The following is a 16,997-nucleotide window of genomic DNA, read 5'->3' on the forward strand; positions in this document are numbered from 1 at the left end:
TCACTGAAGGCTCAATATTTGCCTTCCGCTTCTGCAGTTTCCCAGATGAGATTCATCTGTCTATTTACTGTGTATGATGCTACTTTCTGAAGGTTTTTGATGCTGCATGTGAAACTTGGTGCTGTTGTGTAATGGCGTAACTGAGTGCCGAAGCTATCTGATGTAATTCGATTATGAAATCCTAGTTGCTTTTATACGGATATGAAATATCTGGCATGTTTTACAAGAAATATCAGCTTGATTAGTACATAGATTATCAATAATAGGCTAATTACCCTGCTTATTGGGGTTTCCTATTGCACACAGTTACTCAGACAACAGTGTGGGCGATGAACTCAAACAACCTGCACGGTTTCTAGAAAGTAGGAGTGTTCGATCAACTAACAATCACACACGGCTTCTGATAACCCACAAGTATAGGGGATCGCAACAGTTTTTGAGGGTAGAGTATTCAACCCAAATTTATTGATTCGACACAAGGGGAGCCAAAGAATATTCTCAAGTATTAGCAGCTGAGTTGTCAATTCAACCACACCTAGAAACTTAATATCTACAGCAAAGTATTCAGTAGCAAAGTAATATGATAGTAGCAGTAACGGTAGCAAAAGTAATAGTTTTGGTTTTATAGTGATTGTAACAGTAGCAACGGAAAAGTAAAATAAGCGAAGAACAATATGTGAAAAGCTCGTAGGCAATGGATCAGTGATGGATAATTATGTCGGATGGGATTCATCATGCAATAGTTATAACATAAGGTGACACAGAACTAGCTCCAGTTCATCAATGTAATGTAGGCATGTATTCCGAATATAGTCATACGTGCTTATGGAAAAGAACTTGCATGACATCTTTTGTCCTACCCTCCCGTGGCAGCGGGGTCCTATTAGAAACTAAGGGATATTAAGGCCTCTTTTAATAGAGTACCCGACCAAAGCATTAGCACTTACTGAATACATCAACTCCTCAATCTACGGTCATCACCGGTAAGTATCCCGATTATTGTCACTTTGGGGTCAACGGATCATAACACATAATAGGTGACTATAGACTTGCAAGATAGGATCAAGAACTCACATATATTCATGAAAACATAATAGGTTCAGATCTGAAATCATGGCACTCGGGCCCTAGTGACAAGCATTAAGCATAGCAAAGTCATAACAACATCAATCTCAGAACATAGTGGATACTAGGGATCAAACCCTAGCAAAACAAACTCGATTACATGATAAATCTCATCCAACCCATCACCGTCCAGCAAGCCTACGATGGAATTAATCATGCACGGCGGTGAGCATCATGAAATTGGTGATGGAGGAAGGTTGATGATGACGATGGCGACGGATTCCCCTCTCCGGAGCCCCGAACGGACTCCAGATCAGCCCTCCCGAGAGAGATTAGGGCTTGGTGGTGGCTTCGTATCGCAAAATGCGATGAATACTTCTCTCTCATTTTTTTCTCCCTGAACGTGAATATATGGAGTTGGAGTTGAGGTCGGTGGAGCGTTAGGGGGCCCACGAGGCAGGGGGCGCGCCCAGGGGGTAGGCGCGCCCCCACCCTCGTGGACAGGGTGTGAGCCCCCTGACATTGATTCTTTTGCCAGTATTTTTTATATATTCCAAAAATATTCTCTGTTGATTTTCAGGTCATTTCGAGAAGTTTTATTTCTACACAAAAATAACACCATGGCAATTCTGCTGAAAACAGCGCCAGTCCGGGTTAGTTCCATTCAAATCATGCAAGTTAGAGTCCAAAACAAGGGCAAAAGTGTTTGGAAAAGTAGATATGATGGAGATGTATCAACTCCCCAAGATTAAACCTTTGCTTGTCCTCAAGAAATTCAGTTGATAAACTGAAAGTAATAAAGAAAAACTTTTACAAACTCTGTTTGCTCTTGTTGTTTTAACTATGTAAAGCCAACATTCAAGTTTTCAGCAAAGATTATGTACTAACCATATTCACAATAACATTTAGGTCTCATGTTTACTCATATCAATTGCATAATCAACTAGCGAGCAATAATAATAAATCTCGGATGACAACACTTTCTCAAAACAATCGTAATGTGATATAACAAGATGGTATGTCGCTAGCCCTTTCTGAGACCGCAAAACATAAATGCAGAGCGCCCCTGAAGATCAAGGGCTGACTGGAAATTGTAATTCATGGTAAAAGAGATCCAGTCGCAGTCATAATCAATATAAACTAATAATAATACATGCAAATTACAGCGGTGCTCTTCAATTGGTGATTTTTAATAAGAGGATGATGACTCAACATAAAAGTAAATAGATAGGCCCTTCGCGGAGGGAAGCAGGGATTTGTAGAGGTGCCAGAGCTCGATTTTGAAATAGAGATGAATAATATTTTGAGCGGTATACATTCATTGTCTACATAACAACCGAGAGATCTCGATATCTTCCATGCTACACACATTATATGCGGTTCCCAAGCAGAATGGTAAAGTTTATACCCCCCCCCACCACCAACAAGCATCAATCCATGGCTTGCCCGAAACAACGGGTGCCTCCAACTAACAACAATCCTGGGGGAGTTTTGTTTGCAATTATTTTGATTTGGTTTGAGCATGGGACTGGGCATCCTGGTGACCAGCCATTTTCTCATGAGTGAGGAGCGGAGTCCACTCCTCTTGAGAATAACCCGCCTAGCATGGAAGATACAGACAGCGTGTAACACCCCGATGTAATGATGCTAAGTAACCCCTGGGGTTAAGTTAATCATTTTTCTAAACAAGTGTTTGATCATCATTGTCTCCTCTCTCTTTCAAATTCCAGTTGAATTCATTTTCAAACTATGAATGAAATTCAAAATGCTCAAACATGAAAACTAAAATGTTCATCATGTGTAAAATATTCTCCTGGTAATATTGGTGGTGATCCAACATTTTTTCAAAATGCCTACGTGGCCAAAAAAAAGCTAAAACAGAAAAGCTTTAAAAAGAAGAAAAAAAGGAGAAAGGGGAGAGGAAGGAGAAAGGCCCCCTCCCCCACTAATTCCCCTGGGCCTTAGCCCAACTAGACCGGCCCAACTCCCCCATCCTAGGCGGCCCACCTCCCCCGATCGCTCTCTTCCTCCCCTGTTCAACCGACCGGGGGCATGGCCGAGCGCGCCCCACCGGACCGGCTCACCGGCGTCGTCGGCGAGGGGATAAGATCCCCCGATGCCTCGTGCTTCCCCGTCTCCCCTCCCGCATCTTCTGGAGGCACTGGAAGGAGTCGAGGAGCTCTGCATCGCCAACCACGTCGTCGTCTTCCTCGGGTCACCGGCGATCCTCTTATTCCCCGACGATGTTCTGTTGCTCCTAAGCATCCACGGGGCCACCGTGTGCCCGCTAGGTGAGCCTCCGCGTCGCTCCCTTCCCTCTCTCTCACGCTCTAGTGCGCTCCGCACCGTCCCCACGGAGGTGAACTCCGCCGCCCGCCATGGCCGCCGCCCGCGCATCGTGCGCGCTCCCGAGCCCCAGCGCAAGTCACTGGCGTGCTCCAGGACGCACGCAGCACCTAGTCATAGCCCCAACCGCACCCCTAGGCCGCTCCTGCCGCGTTTCAAACGAGGCCCGAACACCACCGCCGCCACGGCTTGTCGCCGGCGATGATTTCGGTCGAGTCCGACCCTGCCACCACCACAGTTCGACTCGTCGTCGTCTGCTCGTTCGAACGGGCCCGACCGCGCTCGAAACGGTCGTCTGTAGGCGAAATCCAACCACCTCCCGAGGCCTCCGCCGCGTTCTGGCGTCGCCGCCGGCGAGTCGCCTGCCCCGCTGAGCTGGCACCGCGTGGGACCCACCCACGGTCGCTGAGGAGTGGGCCCCTGCGCCCTTTTGACCACGTTGACCAAAGTCAACGCGGGGCACTATTCATCCCTCTCGCTGACGTGTGGGTCCCCCAGTAGTTAGGCTAATTATTCACGTTTCAAATTAATATCTAATTAGTTAAACTCTAATTAGACACTGACACTTGGCCCCACACCTCTAATTATCTCTGCTAGATTAGTTTTAGTCCCCTGTTAAAATAACAGAGGCTGGCATGTGGGTCCCGCTGGACCCACATGTCAGGTTTGACCTGGTCAGCCGTCTGTTGACCTGCTAATGTCACTGTGACATCATGCTAACGTCATATATCATTTTCTGTAAATAAAATAAATCCAGAAAATGAGAAAATCTATAGAAATTCATAGAAATTAAACCGTAAATCGGATGACAATGTTTTCTAAATGAAAGTTGCTGAGAACGACGAGACGAATCCGATTACGTGGTCCGTTCATCTGTCACGTGCCCCTAGCGTGCTGAACATGGAACTTTCCCCCTCCGGTCATCTATCTGACACAGGTCCGGAACCGGGATTACATTCCCGGTTGATTTCCCCCTTCACCTATATCGTGTAGCCATACGTTAGGTCACACCCGGCACATCTTATTGCCATGTTATGCTTTGTGGTGCTATGTTGCTTTATATTTATTGTTTCTTCCCCCTCTTCTCTCCGGTAGACCCCGAGACCGATGTTGCCCCTGTGATCGACTACGTCGACGATGAACCCTCCTTGCCAGAGCAACCAGGCAAGCAAACCCCCCTTGAGCATTCCGATATCGCCCATTTCTTTCCCTCTCATGCTTGCACTAGAACTGCTACTGCTTTCTGTATGATCCTACTCTGATGCATAGCCTGTTGTTGTTACCTGCTTTCTTACCTTACCTGCTTATCCTAAACTACTTAGTATAGGTTGGTTAGTGTTCCATCAGTGACCCCCACCTTGTCCCAGTTGCCTCGCTTTATGTTCGATGAATCGATCAACATGATCGACGTCCAGGCCCCGACACCGCACATCACCCCCCCTAGTTGAACGACTCTGCAGAGTTACCATCGAGTGCCGAGGGTGGAACCTCATACATCACTCCTGATGAGACCTCTGTAGTGTAGCTAATCGGTCGTGGTCATTGAGGGTGATTTCCTCCTTAACCACTTCCGATACGGCTCTGTCGTGCAACCCCTCAACTGTGAACCTCGAGGGTGGATCCTCTTATGTTCACCTTGACGATTACATCGAGTGGAATTTACCGGGGGTGATTGCTCGGGTTTTCCCCTTGATGTTTGCACACACGGATACTTGGACTTTACAATTGTTACTTGGATAGGCGGGTCGACCCTGAGGGGTACCCACAAGTGATGTGGAGACGGGTTGACCTGGAAGGTGCCCGCGAGATACTTACGAGGCGTGGTCGGGCATTCTTAGCCCTTGCCGCAAGTACTCGAGATGGGGCGACGGGGTCACATATTTCGTGAGTCTCTGCTTGTTACCACGCGTTCCTAATCCACTACGATTAGGATATTTGATCCGAGGGGCCTCTGGCCTGATAGCACTAACCATCATGTGGGCATTGTATGGGCGTTCTGGGTCGTATGCATCAGCCGAAGCTTATTAGACGTCAGCGACTGAGCGGCGCGTGCCGGGTTGGAATGGTAAGCACCTGCCTTTTTGAACGAGGTAGCTAGGTCTGCTCACAGGCCGCCCACGCAACGTGCAGGAGTTCCCGGGGCAATGGCCCAAGACCCCTGGGGGTCATAGGTTTAGTCCGGCATGCTTGACCTCTCTATTAAGCCTAGGTCGGGTTGCGGCGTATTGTTTGGCCGAGGCCGGGCATGACCCAGGAAAGTGTGTCTGGCCGGAGTTAATCGAGCGTGGTTGGTAAGTTGGTAAACCCCTGTAGGGAAGAAAACATCTATCGATAGCCTGTCCTACGGTAACGGACACTTGGAGTTGTATCCCGATCGATACAACTAGAACTAGATACTTGTGATGAGAAATGAATGGATATGAGAATTGGATAGTATGGCTCTAGAATTGCTTTCTCGCAGGGAGTCGAGAAAGGATCTCTGGCCGAGGTTGATAACACTACTACTTTACATTATGTTGATCTGTACTCTTCTATATGCTGCAAGATGCTTGAAGATGCTTGAAGACGCTAGTCTTTGATAGGCTAGGCTTTCCCCTTCTCTTCTGGCATTCTACAGTTTAGTCCACAGATACAACCCATTTCCTTTGATAAAAATGCATACTTAGTTTAGATCTGATGTAAGTCTTGCGAGTACTTTGGATGAGTACTCACGGTTGCTTTGCTACCTCTTTTTCTCCCATACCCGATTGTTGCGACCAGATGACGGAACCCAGGAGCCAGACGACACCACTGATGACTACTGCTACCCTGGGGGTGCCTACTACTACGTGACGGCTACCGACGACTAGGAGTAGTTAGGAGGCTCCCAGGCAGGAGGCCTTGCCTTTTCGATCGTAGATGCTTTTGTGCTAGCCTTCCTAAGGCAAACTTGTCTAACTTATGTCTGTTCTCAAATATTGTTGCTTCCGCTGACTCTTGTGTTTTCGAGCTTATGTATTCGAGCCCTCGAGGCCCATGGCTTGTAATATAAAGCTTGTATTATTTTAATTTGTGTCTAGAGTTGTGTTGTGATATCTTCCGGTGAGTCCTTGATCTTAATCGTACACATTTGCGTGTATGATTAGTGTACGATTGAATCGAGGGCGTCACAAGTTGGTATCAGAGCCGACTGCCTGTAGGTAGCCCCCTTTCCAGCTCCTTGGCCGAAGTTGAGTCTAGTCACTAAGAAAACTTTTACTAACATTGGTTGTGTGTCTTACAAGCCCACGTCGTCATATGGGTGGTATTAGGATCTTTTACTCCTCGTCTACTCTGGGACTCTGATCTCTCTTCTATTCGGGTTAAAATGGTTTTACTAACTCTAACATTAGGATCCCGTGACCACATTCACCCCAAAGCTGGATAAGCCACAGTTTTTCCTTAGAATAGCATTCTGGATAGTACACACACTGTCGTGTTGACTACAAAATGGTATCCATCGTACCTCTTTCATTATGCATGTTTCATCATGAATGATCCTTGTTTTTACAAATGCTCAATGCTGAACTACCCCTATTACATGTTAGCAGGATGGTTAGACCCGCTGGTCGTGGCGTGGTGCCAACGATCCACCACCGCCCGAATTCTTTGCTGGAATGATGCAACAGTTTGAGCTGAATCGTCAATTCATGGAAGGAATGATGGCTCAGTTTCCTCATCCGAACATGAATCAACACCCAACCCCAGTAACTCTGCAGGACTTCATGCGTCTCAACCCAACTATTTACCGCAGCTCAACTCAACCCCTTGATGCTGATGACTGGCTCCGTGACATCAGATATGAAATGGAGTCTGCTAGTGTGGCCCCTGCTAGCTATGTCACCTTTGCATCTTTCTTTCTGAAGGGTCCCGCTACTCAATGGTGGGACAGCCACAGGCGTACCCTGCCTACTAGAACGGTCATCACTTGGCCGGATTTCCAAGCTGCCTTCCGTGCCCGCTTCATTCCTCAGGGAATCATGGACAGGAAGAAGCGGGATTTCCGCAACCTCACCCAAGGCAACAATACTGTAGATGCTTATCAGCAAGAATTTCTGGACTTGTCTCGTTATCCTGAAGAAGACATTGCAACGGATGCTCGTAGGCAAGAAAAGTTCCGTGATGGACTTCACCCTGATATTAAGCTGGCACTGCTCGCTCATGACTTTGCCGACTTCGCCACCTTGGTGAACAAGGCTATGCAGGTTGAGACTGGTCTTCAGGAACACCAGGGATCCCTTGGGCGCAGCCGTGATGCTGGCTCATCTTTGGGCCCGTCAGCGCAGAAGCATCAGATATGGATTCCCCACAACATGTATCGTTCAGCTGCACCTGCACCAAGACAGACCTATGCCGCACCTCGTCTGCCTCCTCCACCGCAGAGGCAGCCCCTTCGGGTTGTACCACCCCAAGCTTCTGCTCCCTATCCCAATGATGGTCTGTGCTTCAGATGTGGCTACTCAGGTCACCGCCAAAGAGTGCCATCAGAAAAAGAGTCAGCTGGCTCTGCCTTCAACTGGCCGTAACAACCATCCCCACAACAACAATGCCAAAACTTATGGTCGTGGTCAGGCTAATCATGTTGATCTGAATGAAGCTCAAGACCAGCCTGCTACTATGATGGGTACTCTCCTTGTTAATTCAGTACCAGCATCTGTTTTATTTGACTCAGGAGCATCGCATTCTTTCATGTCAGAAAATTTTGCATATGCACACGACATTCGATGCGAGCCCATGAACACTCTGATAGTGGTACGCACCCCTGCGGGTCAGTGTCGAACTACCATGATTGGTCGCGATGTCCCCATTGAAATTGAAGGGTTGGAATTTCATGTTTCTCCCATTATTCTGGAGTCTTCCAACATTGACCTCATTCTGGGAATGGAATGGTTGAAAGCACATACTGCCTCTATCGTTTGTGCCACCAAAGTCGTTCATCTCCTACATCCTTTCGATGAGATAGTAAGCTACCATGCTCAGATTGTTCAAAACGCTGAAGCACGACTTTATGCCTTGAATGCGTTGAACGCAGCACCTCTTGAGGGAATTGAAAAGATTCTAGTTGTTCACGACTTCCTCGATGTCTTCCTAGAAGAACTTCCAGGAATACCCCCTGCCCGGGCTGTCGAGTTCGTCATCGACTTGAAACCAGGCACCGTTCCTATTGCCAAACGACCCTACAAGATGCCGCCTCACGAACTCCTTGAACTTAAGGAGGAAATCGACAAATCTCTTCGCAGTGGTTTCATTCGTCCAAGTTCCTCTGCTTGGGGAGCACCTTCTCTCTTTGTGAAGAATAAGGATGGAATGAACCGTTTGGTTCAAGACTACCGTCCTATCCACCAAGCTACAATTCAGAACAAATATCCCCTTCCTCGGATCAATGATCTATATGATCAACTGACTGGTTCATCGATATTCTCTAAACTCGACTTGAGGTTGGGTTACCACCCGATCCTTGTTCGTGAATAGGATATTCCAAAGACCGCATTCGTCACTCATTATGGTTCTTACGAGTACACCGTCATGTCTTTTGGCTTGACCAATGCTCCAGCCACTTTCTCTTGTCTGATGAACTACATATTCATGGATTACCTCGACAAGTTCGTCATAGTCTATCTGGATGATATTCTGGTATATTCAAAGAACAAAGAAGAACATGTTGAACATCTTCAACTTGTTCTAGAGAAGCTTCGAGAACATCAACTTTATGCCAAGTATTCCAAGTGCGAATTTTGGTTACCCGAAGTCACCTACCTTGGTCATGTCATCTCCAAGGACGGTATTGCCGTCAACCCAGAGCGCGTTCAGGCTATTCTTGACTGGACCCCTCCGAAGACTGTCAAGCAAGTCAGAAGCTTTCTCGGTCTAGCCAGCTATTGTCGCTGCTTTGTCAATAACTTCTCCAAGATCGCCAAGCCACTGACCAATCTGCTTCACAAAGGCGTTAAGTTCGATTGGACAGACAAATGTCAGGAAAGTTTCCAGGCACTCAAAGACAAGCTGACATCTGCCCCAGTGCTTTCCCCCTGATTCTCGCAAGGACTTTGTCATCTATTGCGATGCTTCACGTCAAGGATTAGGCTGTGTCCTAATGCAAGAGCGCAGAGTGATTGCTTATGCCTCTCGTCAAGTGCGTACTCATGAAGAGAACTACCCAGTTCATGACCTTGAGCTTGCTGCAGTTATCTATGCACTGAAGGTATGGCGACAGTACCTTCTCGGTAATCGTTGCGAGATCTTCACCGATCACCAGAGTCTGAAGTATTTGTTTACTCAGCCAGATCTGAACCTCCGTCAGCAGCGATGGATGGAAGCTATTGCTGACTACAACTGCGGTATATCCTATACCCCTGGTAAGGCTAATGTAATGGCCGATGCCCTGAGTCGTAAGTCTTATTGCAATAACCACATGGTTCATAAAGCTCAGCCTCGCCTTTATGAAGAGCTATGCAAGCTGAACCTTCAACTAGTTCCACAGGGTTCTCTGAATAACCTTGTCTTGGAACCAACGCTTCTAAAAGCAATTAAGTCTGCTCAAGCCAAAGATGCTCATGTTGATCTGATGAAGAAGGATCTTGCCTTAGAGAAATCCAGAGATTTTTCACTTTGTGAAGATGGAACCTTATACTTCAGAGATCGCATTGTGGTACCCCGATTCGATCTTATGACAGAGAAGGTGAGGAAAGAAGCGCATGAAACCCCTCTCTCTATTCATCCAGGAAGTACCAAGATGTACTTAGACATTCGTCAGAAGTATTGGTGGTCCAAGATGAAGCAAGATATTGCTCGATTTATCGAAGAATGTGACGTTTGTCATCGCGTCAAAGCAGAACATCAGAAACCGGCTGGACTTCCGCAACCTCTCCCTATTCCTGAATGGAAATGGGATAAGATTCACATGGACTTTGTCACTGGCCTTCCCAAGTCTTAGAAAGGTAACGATGTTATCTTTGTCGTCATCGACCAGTTCTTGAAGGTTGCTCACTTTCTGCCAGTCAAGGAGACTATCACTGCTAGTTAATTAGCAAACTTGTATATCTCCCGAATTGTGTCACTCCACGGCACCCCGAAGGAGATCAGTTCAGACCGTGGCAGTATTTTCACTTCTAAGTTCTGGGATAGTTTCCAAGAAGCAATGGGAACTCATATTACCTGGAGCACTGCTTATCATCCCCAATCCCAAGGCCAAGTCTAGCGAGTCAATCAAATTCTTGAAGACATGCTTTGGGCTTGTGTTATTTATTTCGGCAAGAAGTGGGAAGAATCTCTCCCTTATGCGGATTTCTCTTATAACAACAGTTATCAAGCCATCTTGAAGATGGCACCCTTCGAAGTGCTATATGGACGTAAGTGCCGAACCCCTCTGAATTGGTCAGAAACTGGGGAACGGACGCTCATTGGTCCAGACATTATTCAACAAGCTGAAGAGCAGGTTCGCATTGTCCGGTATAATCTCAAAGCAGCCCAGTCCCGTCAGAAGAGCAACTATGACCGAAAACACTGGGGTTCAACTTATCAACCTGGTGAACAAGCTTATTTGCGTGTCACTCATTTGAGAGGCACCCATCGATTTGGAGTCAAGGGAAAGCTAGCTCCTCGCTACATTGGTCCCTTCCGTATTCTTGCCCGTCGTGGACTGGTGGCTTATCAACTGGAGTTGCCACCTCAGTTCTCTCATGTTCATGATGTCTTCCACGTGTCGCAACTTCGTCGATGCTTCAAGGATCCGGAACATGAAGTGGATCCAGAATTGATTGAAGTTCAAGACGATCTCACATACAAAGAGCATCCTATCCGCATTCTTGAAGAAGCTGAACGTCGAACCCGCCAGAAGGTTACCAAGTTTCTCAAGGTGCAATGGTCAAATCATTCTAAAGATGAAGCCACCTGGGAACGTGAGGATAACCTCCATGCTGACTACCCCGACCTGTTCCCTTCTACCTCTTAATTCTCGGGACGAGAATTTCTTTTAGAGGAGCAGAGTTGTAACACCCTGGTGTAATGATGCTACAGTAACCCCTAGGGTTAAGTTAATCATTTTACTAAACAAGTGTTTGGTCATCATTGTCTCCTCTCTCTTTCAAATTCCAGTTGAATTCATTTTCAAACTATGAGTGAAATTCAAAATGCTCAAACATGAAAACTAAAATGTTCATCATGTGTAAAATATTCTCCTGGTAATATTGGTGGTGACCCAACATTTTTGCAAAATGCCTATGTGGCCAAAAAAAGCTAAAACAGAAAAGCTTTAAAAAAAGAAGAAAAAAAGGAGAAAAGGGAGAGGAAGGAGAAAGGCCCCCTCCCCCACTAATTCCCTTGGGCCTTAGCCCAACTAGACCGGCCCAACTCCCCCATCCTAGGCGGCCCACATCCCCCGGTCGCTCTGTTCCTCCCCTGTTCAACCGACCGGGGGCATGGCCGAGCGCGCCCCACCGGACCGGCTCACCGGCGTCGTCGGCGAGGGGATAAGATCCCCCGACGCCTCGTGCTTCCCCGTCTCCCCTCCCCACTTGCCTCCTCACTGCCCAGATCCACCTGCTCCTTCCCCCACTCTATCTCGCTCTCTCCCTCTCCTCCGAGCGCCATCACCGCCGCATCTTCATCATCTCTGTGGCCACCATGCCTTCGATGCGTCCTGGACGTGCTAGTCGGCATCGCCGTGGACTCCCGCATCTTCTGGAGCCACTTGAAGGAGTCGAGGAGCTCTGCATCGCCGACCACGTAGTCGTCTTCCTCGGGTCGCCGGCGATCCCCTTCTTCCCCGACAACGTTGTGCTGCTCCTAAGCATCCACGGGGCCACCGTGTGCCCGCTAGGTGAGCCTCCGCATCGCTCCCTTCCCTCTCTTTCACGCTCTAGTGCACTCTGTCGCCGTCCCCGCGGAGGTGAACTCTGCCGCCCGCCATGGCCGCTGCCCGCGCGTCGTGCGCGCTCCCGAGCCCTAGCGCAAGTCACTGGCGTGCTCCAGGATGCGCCCAGCGCCCAGTCGCAGCCCCAACCACACCCCTAGGCCGCTCCTGCCGCATTTCAAATGAGGCCCGAACACCACCGCCGCCATGGCTTGTCGCTGGCGATGATTCCGGTCGAGTCCGACCCTGCCACCACCACATTTCGACTCGTCGTCGCCTGCTCGTTCGAACGGGCCCCGCCGCGCTCGAAACGGCCATCTGTAGGCAAAATCCGACCACCTCCCGAGGCCTCCGCCGCGTTCTGGCGTCGCCGCCGGTGAGTCGCCGACCCCGCTGAGCTGGCACCGCGTGGGACCCACCCACGGTCGCTGACGAGTGGGCCCCTGCGCCCTTTTGACCGCGTTGACCAAAGTCAACGCGAGGCACTGTTCATCCCTCTCGTTGACGTGTGGGTCCCCCAGTAGTTAGGCTAATTAATCACGTTTCAAATTAAAATCTAATTAGTTAAACTCTAATCAGACATTGACACTTGGGCCCACACCTCTAATTATCTCTGCTAGATTAGTTTTAGTCCCCTGTTAAAATAACAGAGGCTGACATGTGGGTCCCGTTGGACCCACATGTCAAGTTTGACCTGGTCAGCCGTCTGTTGACCTGCTGATGTCACTGTAAATAAAATAAATCCAGAAAATAAGAAAATCTTTAGAAATTCATAGAAATTAAACCGTAACTCGGATGAAAATGTTTTCCACATTGAAGTTGCTCAGAACGACGAGACGAATCCGATTACATGGTCCGTTCATCTGTCACATGCGCCTAGCATGCTGAACATGGAAGTTTCCCCCTCCAGTCATCTGTCTGACATAGGTCCGGAACCGGGATTTCATTCCCGGTTGATTTCCCCCTTCGCCTATATCGTGTAGCCATACGTTAGGTCACACCCGGCACATCTTATTGCCATGTTATGCTTTGTGGTGCTATGTTGCTTTATATTTACTGTTTCTTCCCCCTCTTCTCTCCGGTAGACCCCGAGACCGATGTTGCCCCTGTGATCGACTACGTCGACGAGGACCCCTCCTTGCTAGAGCAACCAGGAAAGCAAACCCCCCTTGAGCATTCCGATATCGCCCATTTCTTTCCCTCTCATGCTTGCATTAGAACTACTACTGCTTTCTGTATGATCCTACTCGGATGCATAGCCTATTGTTGTTACCTGCTTTCATACCGTACCTGCTTATCCTAAACTACTTAGTATAGGTTGGTTAGTGTTCCATCAGTAACCCCCACCTTGTCCCAGTTGCCTCGCTTTATGTTCGATGACTCTATCAACATGATCGACGTCCAGGCCCCGACACCGCACATCACCCCCCTAGTTGAACGACTCTGCATAGTTACCATCGAGTGCCAAGGGTGAAACCTCATACATCACTCCTGATGAGACCTCTGTAGTGTAGTTAAACAGTCGTGGTCATCGAGGGTGATTTCCTCCTTAACCACTTCCGATATGGCTCTATCGTGCAACCCCTCAAGTGTGAACCTCGAGGGTGGATCCTCTTACGTTCACCTTGATGATTACATCGAGTGGAATTTACCGGGGGTGATTCCTCGGGGTTTCCCCTTGATGTTTGCACACACAGATACTTGGACTTTACAATTGTTACTTGGATAGGTGGGTCGACCCTGAGGGGTACCCGCGAGTGATGTGGAGACGGGTTGACCTGGAAGGTGCCCGCGAGATACTTACGAGGCGTGGCCGGGCATTCTTAGCCCTTGCCGCAAGTACTCGAGACGGGGCGAGGGGGTGACATCTTTCGTGAGTCTCTGCTTGTTACCGCGCGTTCCTAATCCACTATGATTTGGATATTTGATCCGAGGGGCCTCTGGCCTAATAGCACTAACCATCACGTGGGAATTGTATGGGTGTTCGGAGTCGTATGCATCAACCGAAGCTTATTAGACGTCAGCGATTGAGCGGCGCGCGCCGGGTTGGACTGGTAAGCACCTGCCTTTTGAAGGAGGTAGCTAGGTATGCTCACCGGCCGCCCACGCAACGTGCAGGAGTTCCTCGGGCGATGGCCCAAGACCCCTGGGGGCATAGGTTTAGTCCGGCGTGCTTGACCTCTCTATTAAGCCTAGGTCGGGTTGCGGCGTATTGTTTGGCCGAGGTCGGGCATGACCCAGGAAAGTGTGTCCGGCCGGAGTTAATCGAGCGTGGTTCGTAAGTTGGTAAACCCCTGTAGGGAAGAAAACATCTATCGATAGCCTGTCCTACGGTAACGGACACTTGGAGTTGTATCCCGATCGATACAACTAGAACTAGATACTTGTGATGAGAAATGAATGGATATGAGAATTGGATAGTATGGCTCTAGAATTGCTTTCTCGCAGGGAGTCGAGAAAGGATCTCTGGCCGAGGTTGATAACACTACTACTTTACATTATGTTGATCTGTACTCTTCTATATGCTGCAAGATGCTTGAAGATGCTTGAAGACGCTAGTCTTCGATAGGCTAGGCTTTCCCCTTCTCTTCTGGCATTCTGCAGTTTAGTCCACAGATACAGCCCATTTCCTTTGATACAGATGCATACTTAGTTTAGATCTGATGTAAGTCTTGCGAGTACTTTGGATGAGTACTCACGATTGCTTTGCTACCTCTTTTTCTCCCATACCCGATTGTTGCGACCAGATGACGGATCCCAGGAGCCAGATGACACCACTGATGACTACTGCTACCTCGGGGGTGCCTACTACTACGTGACGGCCGCTGACGACCAGGAGTAGTTAGGAGGCTCCCAGGTAGGAGGCCTTGCCTTTTCGATCGTAGATGCTTTTGTGCTAGCCTTCTTAAGGCAAACTTGTCTAACTTATGTCTGTTCTCAGATATTGTTGCTTCCGCTTCCACTGACTTTTGTGTTTTCGAGCTTATGTATTCGAGCCCTCGAGGCCCATGGCTTGTAATATAAAGCTTGTATTATTTTAATTTGTGTCTAGAGTTGTGTTGTGATATCTTCCCGTGAGTCCTTGATCTTGATCGTACACATTTGTGTGTATGATTAGTGTACGATTGAATCAAGGGCGTCACACAGCCCTAGTTGATACATGAGCTATTCGAGCATACAAAACAGAATTTCATTTGAAGGTTTAGAGTTTGGCACATACAAATTTACTTGGAACGGCAGGTAGATACCGCATATAGGAAGGTATGGTGGACTCATATGGAATAACTTTTGGGGTTTATGGAGTTGGATGCACAAGCAGTATTCCCGCTTAGTACAAGTGAAGGCTAGAAAGAGACTGGGAAGCGACCAGCTACAGAGCGACAACAGTCATGAACATGCATTAAAATTAATCAACACTGAATGCAAGCATGAGTAGGATATAATTCACCATGAACATAAATATCGTAGAGGCTATGTTGATTTTGTTTCAACTCCATGCGTGAACATGTACCAAGTCAAGACACTCGGATCGTTCAAAGGAGGATAACACCCTATCATACCATATCACAACCATTTTAATAGCATGTTGGCACGCAAGGTAAACCATTATAAACTCCTAGCTACTTAAGCATGGCATGAGCAACTATAATCTCTAATTGTCATTGCAAACATGTTTCATTCATAATAGGCTGAATCAGGAACGATGAACTAATCATATTTACAAAAACAAGAGAGGTTGAGTTCATACCAGCTTCTCTCATCTCAATCAGTCCATCATATATCGTCATTATTGCCTTTCACTTGCACAACTGAATAGTGTGGATAATAATAATAGTGCACGTGCTTTGGACTAAGCTGGAATCTGCAAGCATTCAATTCAAGGGAGAAGACAAAGTAATATGGGCTCTTTTCTAGATCAACAATAATGCATATGAGAGCCACTTCAACATTTTCATCATGGTCTTCTCCTCTCGACCCCCAAAGAAAAGAAAAGAAACAAAACTATTTACACGGGAAAGCTCCCAACAAACAAAAGAAGAACGAGAAATCTTTTTGGGTTTTCTTTTAATTACTACTACAGGCATGGAAAGTAAACTAGCTAAAAGTTACAACTATTTTTTTGGTTTTTCTTAAGGGTTTTCAAACACACAAGAAGAAATCTTAAAAAGAGAATAAACTAGCATGGATGGTACAATGAAAAAGTATGAGCACCGACAACTGGCATGAGTGTGTGAACATTAATGTAATGTAAGTGAGAAATACGTACTCCCCCAAGCTTAGGCTTTTGGCCTAAGTTGGTCTATGCCCACGGATTGAAGCTGCCCCCTCCGGTGTACCGAGGAGGATCCTCAGGGTGCCACTGGTTAGCGATCTCCTCCGGATCCCACTGATAAACGACTGACGATGAGGTTCAAGTGGTGGCTCCGGCTCAGGCTCTGGGGCTGATGTCAGGCTTCGGTAGGCATGGATGGCCTCCGGCAGAACAAGGTACATGCGTGAAAATATGTTGAATAAAGAAGGAGCATGCAAGGTAATAGTATCAAAGTAGTCTTTATCAAATATAAGTCCATAGTTAAACAACTTCTTCTTATTCTTAACAGTAAAATCATGTGCTACCATACTCTTATAATCTAGAAAAATATGAGGCAACAACTTTTCCACTTTCTCATAATGCCTAATAGGTATGTTAAAGTGTGCAGCAAGGCGCGAGGCGAAG

Source organism: Triticum urartu, chromosome 1A (assembly GCF_056163025.1).
Source record: "Triticum urartu cultivar PI428250 chromosome 1A, HENAU_Tu73, whole genome shotgun sequence".
Taxonomy (NCBI): domain Eukaryota; kingdom Viridiplantae; phylum Streptophyta; class Magnoliopsida; order Poales; family Poaceae; genus Triticum; species Triticum urartu.